We start from the raw sequence: 11,700 nt of genomic DNA, 5'->3' as shown, positions 1-11,700 counted from the left end.
AGAAAAAATCTCTTGCCAGTGGTGGTGGCTCACGCCTCTAATCCCAGCACTCGAAAGGCAAAGGCAGGCAGATCTCTATGAGTTCCAGGTTAGCCTGGTCTACAGAGCAAGTTCCAGGACAGCCAAGGCTACACAGAGAGACCCTGTCTTGAAAAACAAACAAACAAATGAAAGAAAGAGAGGCGGGGAAGGAGGAAAGGAGAGGGAGGGAGAGGGAAAGAAAGAAAGAAAAATTCTTCAAAGCAAAGCAAAACAAAACCCGGGCAGTGATGGTGCATGCCTTTAATCCCACTTTAATCCCAGCATTTGGGAGGCAGAGGCAGGTGGATCTCTGAGTTTGAGGCCAGCCTGGTCTACATAGCAAGTTCCGAGATAGCCAGGGCTACACAGAGAATCCTTATCTCATAAAACCAAAAAAGACTTTTCTTCTGGCATGCCACTGAAGATACTATTGTCATCGTGGCTACCACTCCACCTGATATTACCAACAATGTGAGAAGAAGCTTCTACCTGGTGGTACCAATAATGTGAAAACAAGCTGTATTGAAAGTCTTGCTTCTGCTGAGACGTCCCTGATGCCAAGATCTGCATCTTTGATTTGGGGCAGAAGAAGGCAAAAGTTGGTGAATTCCACTTTGTGGCCACATGGTGTCAGGTGAATATGGGCAACTCTCTTCCAAAGCCTGGAGGCTGCCAGTATTTGTGCCAACAAATGCAAGGTAGAGTTGTGGTAAGGACGGCTTTCAAATTTGAGTGAGGCCCCACCCTTTTCATGTCATCCAAATCAACAAGATGCTCTCCTGTGCTGGAGCTGACAGGCTCCAGACAGGTATGTGTGCCGTCTTGAGAAGCCTCAGGGCACAATGGCCAGGATTCACATTGACCAGGTCATCTTGTCCATCTTCACCATGCTGCAGAATTAACATGATTGAGGCTCTAGTTCCCTGGCCACCAGAGGATCCACACCTCAAAGATGTGGGCTTCACTGAGCTTAGTGCAGATGAGTTTGAAGACATGGTTGCTGAGAAGCGGCTCATCCATGATGGCTGTGGGGTCAAGCATCTCCCAAATCGAAATCCCCTGGACAAGCGGCAGGCCCTGCATTCCTGAGGGTTTACACATGTTCTCCTGTACCCTACCAAATCAGGTTCAGTAATAAATCTCACATCTAGTCTGAAAAAAAAAAAAAGAAAGAAAGAAAAGACCAAAAGGAAAAAAAGAAAAAAATCCCTCATAGGTGTGACAGCCATGTGGGTTTTAGTTAATTTCAGATGTAGTCAAGTTGACAACCAAGAATAGCCATCACAAATACCTACTATGTGATTGTATTAGTAGGAAGTTTACTGACAGACAAAACCTGTCTATAGGACAGAAGTTCAAATAATGGGTACTTATAGGGAGGCAGATTCGGACTGTGAAGGACATAAGGAACTGGAAATGTTCTGAATCTTCACTTGGTTGTGGTAGTAGGTTAAGTACATATACAGAAATTGGTCAAGGTACAGAGTTTACTGTGTTTGAGTCATATCCAAGAAAAAAAATGGAGTCTATATTTTAAGAGCAATGGGAAACCACAGCTGGGGTTTAAGCAGTGACTTGACGTAATTTGATGTCCATTTATAAAAGGTCACTCAGCTGGCTGGAAAATGGATGAGAGGTGAGGGCCACTACAGCTGCTCTTAAGACAGCCAAAGGCCCCCTGTTGGGAGAAACTGATAAAAATGGGCAGAAATGCATTTTTCAGGGATATTTAGAAGGGGGCTGGAGAGAGGCTTGGTGGGGAGGGGTGATTGCTGCCAGGCCTGGCGGCTTGAGTTCAGTTTTTGGAACTCACATGGTGGAAGGTTAGAACCAATGAGCACAAGGTGCCCTCTGATCTCCACATCTGCACTGCAGGGTGTATGCATGACCATGTACACACACACACACACACACACACACACACACACACACACACACGAAAGAAAAAGAAAAAACATTGGAAGAAAAAATAAAGAAGAGATGATATTTAAGAGGTAAATAGATGGATAAATGTGAGAATTAATGGATGGAAGGAAGAATAGATCGAAAGGTGGATGTATGGGTGGATAGAAGGAAGGACAGATAAATAGATGGATGAGTAGATGGATAAATGGATAGGTTTGTGGAAGGAAGGAAAGAAGGAAGAAAAAGTGTGGGGGCGTTGTGGATGCAAAGAAGATGGATGGGTGAATTGGTGGGGGGGTTGTCACATTGGGTGGAGAGCAAATAAATAGATGTGTAGGTGAGTGGGATTATGAGCAGGTGAACAGGTAGATGGAAGGGTACCCTTAAGTCGCCCAGCTCTCTACTCTGGCTTTTGGTGTCCAGAGAGTACAGATGACTCATACTATCAGTGAGCACACTGACTTTCCCCTGAGACATCTGTGTTTACACTCCCGTCATTCCCCAGTGCCCCAAAGAGAAAACCTAGTTACTACAATGCCCACCAAGGAGCAGACACTTACAAATAGGCTGTCTTAATGAGATGAGAGGATCTCCCAATCCTCTGGACATTTAGGGGAAGGTTCTGGTGATGCCCAAATGAACAGGGATGAGGCTAGAGTAGAGAAACTTCCTAGTCCTTCCCCTGGGAGGCTTAAGGTTGCTTGGTCCCCTCTATTATTCCCAGAAACAAACTACCATCAGGATGGTCTCTTCTGTTGCCACCCTTGCTAAGACACTCTCATACAGAGGTTGAGCTGTTATTAGTAAACTAAGTTAGTTTAGGTCAAAGATGTGGGCTTGTGGCTCCTTCCTGGTGGAGAGAAGAACCCACCCCTTATATAGGACTTCAGCACATTTTGATGATGGCTGACCTTCCAGCCCTTCGGATGCCAGCGAAGTCATGTGGCCCAGGCCCCACCACTTCCAGTCAGCTGGCCCCTGGGAAGACAAGGGAAGACAGAGAGGGCAAAGGTTTGGCACTGCATGGACAGCAGCTGTTTGCAGAGGCAGGAAGTCCTGAAATCCTGACTGGAGATGCCTAAGATGATCCAGAGAGGGTGCTTGCTCCAGGTGCCCCGAACTCCAGTTCACATGCATTTATTTCCTAGACTTTGCAACTGGCTAATCTCTCTCCCTGCGGGAGTCTGACAGCTCAGCCTCCAGAGCTTTATTCTCGCCTCCCCAGGCTGGCTGAGTTTGTGCTATTTGGATAAACAACATTCCCCTCTTGGGATGCCAGCAACAGACTTATTTACCTGGTGGCGACCGAGCAGTTCCTTCCCACCTACCCCCATCTGAGACGCCAGGATACAGAGCAGGAGCTGGCACCTTGTGATACTCAAGGGTGGAAGACCTAGCCCCTGAGGGTGGTCAAAGTTTTCACACCAGGGCTGGAGAGGTGGTTCAGTGGTTAAAAGCATTGACTGCTCTTCCAGAGGTCCTGAGTTCAATTCCCAGCAACCACATGGTGGCTCACAACCATCTTAACAGGACCTGATGTCCTCTTCTGGCATGTAGGTATACATGCAGAGCACTTATACATAAAATAAAAAAAATATATATTGGTGAAATTATTAAGGCCACTCCACGTAGTTAAGAGGGAGGTTTCTTTCATGGTGTAACTTACAAATGAAGGGATAGGTAGGTTGCAGGGTCTGGGAAGGACGTAGTGCAGTCCGGCGGTATTCTCTGGAGAGCTCTGCTCGGTCCACCTCCAGCCTCCAGGGTTCGGGCAACAAGAGAGGGCGGCACATCCAGATCTTGGGTCTTCAGGGCCCTTTCTTGACCCGCCTTGTAGTGATAGTTACCGAAGCCTCAATGGGGGTTGGAACTTCCAGACCAGAGCTGGAATGGCTACCCACTAAAAAAAAAAAAAAAAAAAAAAAAAAAAAAAGTTAAAAAAGTTCTCACACCAGCTACAGGGATCCAGGGCTGGGTACCACAAAGTCACCATGCCCCAGACCTATGATTTCATCCAGTAACTCAATATCTTACATCCAAGCTAAGATGTAGTCATGGTATTTCCCTCTGCCCCCAGCCATGAACAGACACTTTATACTTCTAAACCCTGTGTGTTTTGAATTCTTCCAACCCTTTGCAGAATTCAAGAGTGTCTTAGCAGCACTCTCTCCCTTAGGCTGTGTGTGTGTGTGTGTGTGTGTGTGTGTGTGTGTGTGTGTGTGTGTGCAGTCTAGGCCTCCAAGGGGCAATATGGTTAAAAAAACAAAAACAAAAACCTTAGGGGTGGTGTCCAGCTCAGGAATTTTGCAGTCACTGGCTGAACCATCCCTGTCTACAGCTGCTGTGAGAGTCTGGGGCAGGGTACAGTTGTGCCAGCTGTTGGAGACAAATTATACTATGAAACTCAGCCGTGAGTCACATTCCAGCACAGGGGAAATGTGCAAAAGTTATACGCCGTCTTTGGGGGGTGCCAAAAAAATCATCTTGGTTTTGTCTTGCAAGATGTTCGGCTTGCAGAATGTGGGGCAGACGGAGGAAGGGGGTGGGGAACACACAAAGGGGAGCAGATCTGTCTCCAGCTGACTCTGCCTGTCACACACCCTCCACCGCTTCTAATAACAACACCCAGCATTTAATCAGCCCCTTTGTGGAAACAGGCGATGTCACACTCATTAATTAGTTAATCCACACAGCCCCCTGGGAGGAGGAGCCATGTTATTATCTCCACTGGGACCCAGAGGGAAACTGAGGCCAGAATGAGGATTTGGCACAGAGCTCAAGGAGCTCAGCTAGGCAGCTGGACCAGGACCAGTCTACAACTTGTCATTGGTTCTGGTGGCCTCATTTTGTTCTCCTCAGCTCATCCATTCCCACCCCTGCGGACTGTCTCTAGTGACACCTGGCTGAACCAGGCCGGAAGGTACTCTGAGGAAAAGCCAAGCATGGCATTGAAGCAATGCCAGGACAAACCCCAGAAAGTGTGTGTTCTGAGCTAGCCATCCTCCATGGCTGTTCTTTGTCAAGGCTCTCAGGAGCAGGGGTAGAAGGGCTGGGGCCATGCCACACTTGGCAAGGTGCTTCTTACAAGCATGTGGGCCGAGTTTAGATTCCTAGCCCTCAAGTAAAAAGCTGAGATGAGCCGGGCAGTGGTGGCGCAAGCCTTTAATCTTAGCACTCAGGAAGTAGAGGCAGGAGGATCTCTGTGAGTTTGATGCCAACTTGGTCTACAGAGTGAGTTCCAAGACAGCCAGGGCTAAATAGAAAGATCCTGTGGGCAGGGTGGGGGCAGTGGGGGTTGGACATGGCCTGTAATTCCAGTGTCAGGGAGACAGAGGCAGAGGATTCCTGGTACTCACGGGCCAGCCAGTCTAGCCAATCAGTGAGTTTGAGAGTTCCTGGACCAGTGAGAGACACTGTCTCAAAGAATAAGATAAATAAGGTGGACATCAACCTATGGCCTGTATATGCGCGCACACACACACATACACACACACACACACACACACACACACACGTGCACACACACATGCACGCGCACACGCACATGCACACATGGAAACTCCAGAGACCCTGTGGCGGACCACTGAAGCCCTTCAAGGATAAAGACTTAGGTCAGCCTGTCAGCCCAATGAGACATGGATAGGAGGTAACGAGGGGTAAAGAGTCAGAGGAAGGAAGTCATAAATTCCTTCCAGGAGTTCAAAACCAGTTGCAAAAATAATGCCTGCAGCCTCTACCTATTTTTCCTTGTTTCTGACTCACATTGTTGAATCCTAAATAATTAACCAATACCTTTTGTCTGTTTGGGGGTTGGCAATTGCACTCAGGATCTCATGTACGCTAAGCACAGAACATTCTCAGACTCTTTTTAAAGGGGATGACCACAATTAAAAAACATTTTTTTCTTACCTTTCCCTTTCCTCTTTCCCCCAGTTGCACAATAACAGTTTCACAAACTTTCACAAGCACACAGATCCCTTGAGGGTTTTGTAGTCAGGCTGAGATATTGGGTCTGAGGGTCAGAACTTCTAGTAAGCTTCCCTATGGAGGGTCCACGTCACCTACCACGGAGGCCACAGAGTTCAAAGGCTACCTTAGCAGCAGTAGACGCACCCTTTAATCCTGCAACGGGATGCCCTACATGGGAACCACTGGAGCAGCCATTCAGTGGACAGGACATCACCTTGAGGATCCCCAGTAATATTAACTTCCCACATTATAGGCTGTCAGAACCGGTTTGGCAAGAGTTGTATGAATGGGAAGGATGATGTGTATTTGAGTGTGTGTGCAATGAACTTGTGTGGATTCGTGTGTGCTGGACAGCTAAAGGGTGGCCTGTAGTAAACCATCTTGGGGTGGCCCCACAGCCATGCTTTCTCCATTGGGAACTTGTGAGTAAGGAGGAGGGTATGCAAAGGACGTTCTGCCTGGCCATAGGTGATTCACCACGGTCCACAGGCTCAATATAATTCTTCCTTCCAGGGGCCTGGAACTTTGAAACAAGAGATATTATCTCTGGCTGTGTGATTTGAATGACTCATGACAATCTAGAGACAAGGTCCTTGACCTGCAACCAAGGCCTCCCCCAATTCCTGTATTTCCTGAGACATCAGGAGCTCCTCTTCTTGAAATTCTTTGAGGTGCCTCGTGTTTGTTCCCACTTCCCATTTTCTTTGCCTAAGCCAGAGCTTGCCTTTGAAATGACCACAGATAATACTGAATCACCCGGGGAGGTGCTGAATCACTGCAACAAAGGGAAGTCTGTCCTGGACGCAGGGTTTCGCTTTCAGCCAGATGTCCACCTGCGGCCTCAACGCCTACGGAACAAAAGTCAATCGCCCTGATTTCTCCAGACGACGACTGGGCCCAGGAAACATTTCAGAGACTTTTCTGTTATTCCCCTTTTGACCTCTCATGACTTTCTGCTGGACCTCTGAGACCTGGCTGGCTGCATCATCATGACCTCTAGATCCACTCATACCCATGACCCTCTGGGCAGCTGTGGCTGTCAGCTTAGTCCCCACGTGGAACGCCGATTCTCTCATCTGCCTCCCGCAGCGGCCCGCGATCCTTCAGGGCAGGCCGGCACCCACCCACTCCTCAGACTCAACCCAGCACACCAGGATAGCTGTGCCCCTGCTAAAAAGCAGCTTTCAGGAAGGCGTGTTGAGCGACTTGCAGCGTGAATGAATGGGCGTGTGTGAAGGAGAACAGGAGGGGCGATTTTCTTCATTTACCAGAAAATCAAAATTGATCAGACTCCCCTTTGGCTGTCAGGCACGACGCTGGGCGTTGAGCAGGGTGGGAGTAAGGGTAGAAGGGAGGACATAGATGAAGATGTGTCCCAACTCTTGAAGATGCTGCTAGGTCCCTTGAAGGAGGTGGAACCCATCTCTCTCCTTTCCTCCCCCCAAACGAACCAGTTCTCCGGTGATCCTACTTGCTATTTTTCCTCTCCCACGCTAAACCCTGTCACGCGGGGCCTGAAGGAGGGGGAACCCAAGCAGCCCCCGTGCCCCTGTGCAGTGCCCGCGGTCCAACCCCTCTCGTCTGCCCACGGAGCCCCCGTGGAGGCCTCAGCCCCGCGCCCACCGCCCCCACGCGCGGGGAGCCGGGCTCCCGCAAAGGCTCCGCCAGCTCCGGCCTGCGGGCCGCTCCCCTCCCTGGCGCTAGGGGGCGCTGCCACCCCACGACCGTCGCCATGGTCACCGCTGGCGGCGGAGTGGGGTTTACGTAAAGGACGCAGCGTCCCCCGGGGGGCGGAGGCGGCCTTCGCGCCGGCGCCGGCGCCCTGCGGAAGCAGCGTTAGTGAATAGGGGCCTTGGGGAGCCCAGGATGGAGGTGGCGGTCGCAGCGGCCGCGGCGGGCCGAGCCCTGCGGCGGGCGGGAGGTAAGGGGGCCCGGGCCAAGCTCCGGGCGCGGGCGCGGTGCGAGCGGCGTGGCGGGCTGGGCAATGTCCACTGCGCGTGGCGGCCGGTTCGACGGGTCCGCGGGCGGAGGTGCGGCTGCCACGCGCGCCTGTGGCAGGTGTGAGGTCCGCGGAGCCCTGGGCCACCGGCGTGGGGATGGTGACACGCGTGGCACGGGCGTGGGCAACGTGGATCCAGCACGGGCAGCGTGATTTTTCCCGGCGAGGGTATCAGAAGACTCACCCCCGCTTTGGTGTGGCGGTGGCCGCCCAGGTGTGAGGAGGGTGCACCCTCTGTACAGGAGGGTGATGCACGCAGCTGGTGCGGGGTGGGTGGCCAGCTGGTGCTGGGCCATGGTGGTGCGGTGGGCATGGGTATGAGGAAGTGCTGCCATTGCTTGGATATTGGGATGGTTCTGGCCTTGGGCTTGACATGGTTTGGAAGGATGATCCTGGGGGCTTGAAGAATCAGTGTCCTGGGCATGGACTAGTGGCTCTGGCCCAGCTGTGAGAAAAGGCCTTGGCTTAGTGCAGTGCCCTGGAATGACTAGCACTGTGAGGGGAGACTTGGTGACCCTCAGACCCTGGTAAATAGGAGGGTAAATACCACCTTTACAGGGAGATCAGGAGGCGCAATGCCTCTGTTATGGGGCTCAGCTTTAATGCCTGTTGGGTATGCTGGCCTGGGGGCAGACGGCTGGAAGAAGGTTGGTGTTCTTTATAATGGACAAGAAAGAGAGACACCATGGGATTCGTCTACCATGAGATTCTTGATTGCTGCCCCAGGTAGAGCTCTGCCTGGTTATGAACCTGTACCTGGCTCATGATAACTTCCCACTTTGGGGAAGATGGGGGAATAGGCCGTTCTCACTGGTGGTCCTTGTTTCTGAGTGTGAGAATCAGCAGGGTGCAGAGAAGTGGCTCATGTCTGTAGGTCAGGGGGCCATGCGGCTCACCATCTATCTGTCATCCCTGGGCCCTTTCTTTTCATTGAGTTGATGGGGCTGCTACTGGGTTTCTGGGAGTTGTCTCCTTGTGGTCCAGAGGACCTTTTGAGGACAGTGTGGAAGATGAGTCCGTGGCTACTGGGAGTGTTTCGGGATGACATCTGTCCTCACCAGTCTTCTGAGAAGCTTTGGGGTGAAAGTGTGCTCTCTCTCTCTCCCTCCCTCCGCCCTTCCTTCCCTCCTCTCCCTCCCTCCCCTCCGCTCAGGGCTACAAGCTACTTCACAGAGTTTGCAGACCCCTGGGGAAGTCTTGGGATGTTGGAGAAGACTTCAGGATGTTATGGGTTTCTTGGGGGAAGGCATGGAGGTAGAAGCAAAGAGCTGAGCTTCTCCTGGGGAGGGCGTTTCTTTGCCAACACGGGTGATTGGAGCAGCCTGCCTCATCTGCGGGAACTGAGCTGAGTTCCCTAAAGCTGGAGTATCACTCATTGTATTTAGAGCCAGATGACTCAAATTCCAGTCTTGGCTGTGTGACCTTGAGCAGGTGTTGTTACCTATAAGAGCCACTTTACACGGTGGTCCCATGGACCCAGAGAATGAAAGGAGATGTTGCACATGGAGGCTTCTATAAGCAGTGAGAGGCTATACAAGGGTCAGGGAGTCTCATCAGGTAAAGAGACCAGGGCAAGAGACAAGGGTGGTCAGAAATGGAGGCATGGAATGTGATTGTGAAGGAAGAGAACCAAAGGCCAAGAGCTTGTCATAGAGAATTAGAGGCCAGAGTATACATGCTCCTGGTGGGGGGATGTGGGGTCTGTTGACACAGTGAGTCAGCTGCTGAGCTGGAACCAGGCCCCAGGTCTCCTGAGGACGGTTCTGGACATGGCCGTGACAGTTTTGGAGTTCTGCAGGAGTGGCCCAAACGGGAGGAAGCCCTTTGCTTGGGCTGCAGACACACCTCATTATCTGGGAAGGTCTGGGAGGTGCTGTAGCTGACAGATCTAGGGTACCTGTGTGGGAGGGAGACTCAGAAAGTATATTTTCTCTTGAGAATTTCCCTTGTTTCTGAGAATGGGAGTGGGGAGTGTTATGTCAGCATTCTGGAGGCCATGGCCTAAAGAAAGTGAACTGGGTCAGGGTGTCTACTAAGTGGGCTCAGGGCAGGTGGTCCTGTGGGGGAGGTTGAGACTGTATGGCAGGGGGATGGGATATGGTGAATGATACCCTAGCCACATGGAGGAGGAAAAGAGCCCATGAGCATCCTTAAGGGGTACTCCAAGGCTGGATAAATATGGTGAGAAGTCCTAAGACATCTGTCCTGATATGAGTCCACTTCTGGCTGAACACCCCTTCCAGATGGGGAAGGCGAGGGAAGCTGTAAATTGCTTTGTTTTTTACCTTTTTCTCTAGCATCCCTGAGAGTGTCTGCCATGGCCAACAATTCATTGCAAAAGCTTGATCCCTGAGACACAAAAGTTTTTTTTTGCCTCATGTCCAGGCTGCAGTGTTGAACCATAAATAAAAGGTGTGGTGAGCTGACTTTTCCATGCTGGGGGATTCACCCTGCCTCAGTAGCTGCCACTTAGACATAGCCTGGTGTGATGAGTGTTTTCTTGGCAGTTCCCAGGTTGGCATGAGGGGCGTCCAGGCCATCCGCATGCTCCCTGCAGTGACTTTCTACCTCCCAGGAGGAAGTGCTTGGCACTTCACCTCCTGCCTGGAAAGCGCTCTGTAGAACAGATCCATTAAGGAGGAAGCCTTCGGCCTCTCTGCTGTGAATATTCAACCCTTAGGTCCCCTCAGCTCACCCTCCACACCTCCGCTGGCCCGCCCGTGTGTTCTGATCTGTGGCTCAGCCTTATGGTTTGGGGCTCCAGGGCCCTTTCCAACCACCCCTTACCATCTGCTTGGGATCCTTGGACTCTGCACAGTGGAATTGGGCAGCAGGTGGGGTAGATCAGAAGATGCTGAGAGGAGGAGCTGGCCTCTGTTCCCCCAAAGCAGAGCTGGGCTGTCCGTGCTGTCCCCAGGGTCTGAGAATAGTAGGGAGCTTGGCCAGGTCACCAGCTTGGTCATTGTGCAGACAAGCTGATTTTTGACCGATTCAGCAGAGGCAGGGGTCTAGTAACAGAAGTAGACACTGAGGGCAAGCCGCCCTTTGGAGCTGAGGTTTTCAACTCTGGTCTTCAGTCTTACTCCCATTTTCTTTGTTCGTGTTTCTCTAAAAGTTGCTTTACTCAGCTCCTGGCATGCTTTCCTTCCCTGGCTGCTCCGTAAGTCACAATGACCAGCTGCTCTGCTTGAGGGGTGCCAGGGAAACCGGCATTACTGACCAGAGGTTATCGACCAGAGGAAGGATTCCCAGGTGAGCCTGTGGCAGCTAATGGTGTGGCCTGTTTCTGCAAGCCACTCTGCCCCTGGTCTTCTCCCTCTTTCCAGTATAGAGCGGGGAACGTCTGCGTTCATCACCTGTTGGGCCAGCACTCCATCTGAGTTCAATTTCTCACCAGAATATCTTAACATTACACTCCAGCAGACCGGGCAACTAGCGCTTGGGGAAGTATCAATGAGTGTGTGGTCAGGGGAAGATAAATCTTTCAGAACCGCGGAGTCCAGGACATCTGAGGATGTGGTTACCAGTGGGCAGGGCTGAAAAATGTTTATCTTGATTCTCTTTTTCCTTACTGATACCTCTTTGAACCGGGTTGAATGGGGACATGTCTGCGTGTGCATGGCTTTCCAAGACAGGGAGCTGACTTTTGGTGGGGACCACTTTGCTGCTCTGGAGCCCAGGCGAGGGGATGTGCTGGGGACCAGTGTAGCTAAGGGTGAAGGTGTGGTTTTCATGAGGTGATTAGCAGGTTGTGGTTGAGGAAGCAGGGCAGGGCTGTTTCCACCACAGGGCTGCTCAGAGAGTAC

General features: G+C 51.4%; 1 protein-coding gene and 1 pseudogene across 1 annotated transcript in view; both read left to right on the top strand.

Moving 5' to 3' along the window:
- The first annotated feature begins 526 nt into the window (after positions 1-526).
- Positions 527-1,110, top strand: LOC102905650 (large ribosomal subunit protein uL16-like; annotated as a pseudogene).
- Positions 1,111-7,682: 6,572 nt separating this feature from the next.
- The window catches only part of Dagla (diacylglycerol lipase alpha), a 58,380-nt gene continuing 54,362 nt past the window's right edge, over positions 7,683-11,700 (top strand). Inside the window, exon 1 of the mRNA XM_006993875.4 lies at positions 7,683-7,816. The gene's annotated coding sequence lies outside the window, so the exon portion shown is untranslated. The remainder of the gene's footprint in view (positions 7,817-11,700) is intronic.

This window comes from Peromyscus maniculatus, chromosome 1 (genome assembly GCF_049852395.1).
Source record: "Peromyscus maniculatus bairdii isolate BWxNUB_F1_BW_parent chromosome 1, HU_Pman_BW_mat_3.1, whole genome shotgun sequence".
NCBI lineage: Eukaryota > Metazoa > Chordata > Mammalia > Rodentia > Cricetidae > Peromyscus > Peromyscus maniculatus.
Note: the sequence above shows the minus strand (reverse complement) of the source record. Positions and strands in the feature narration are given on the sequence as shown.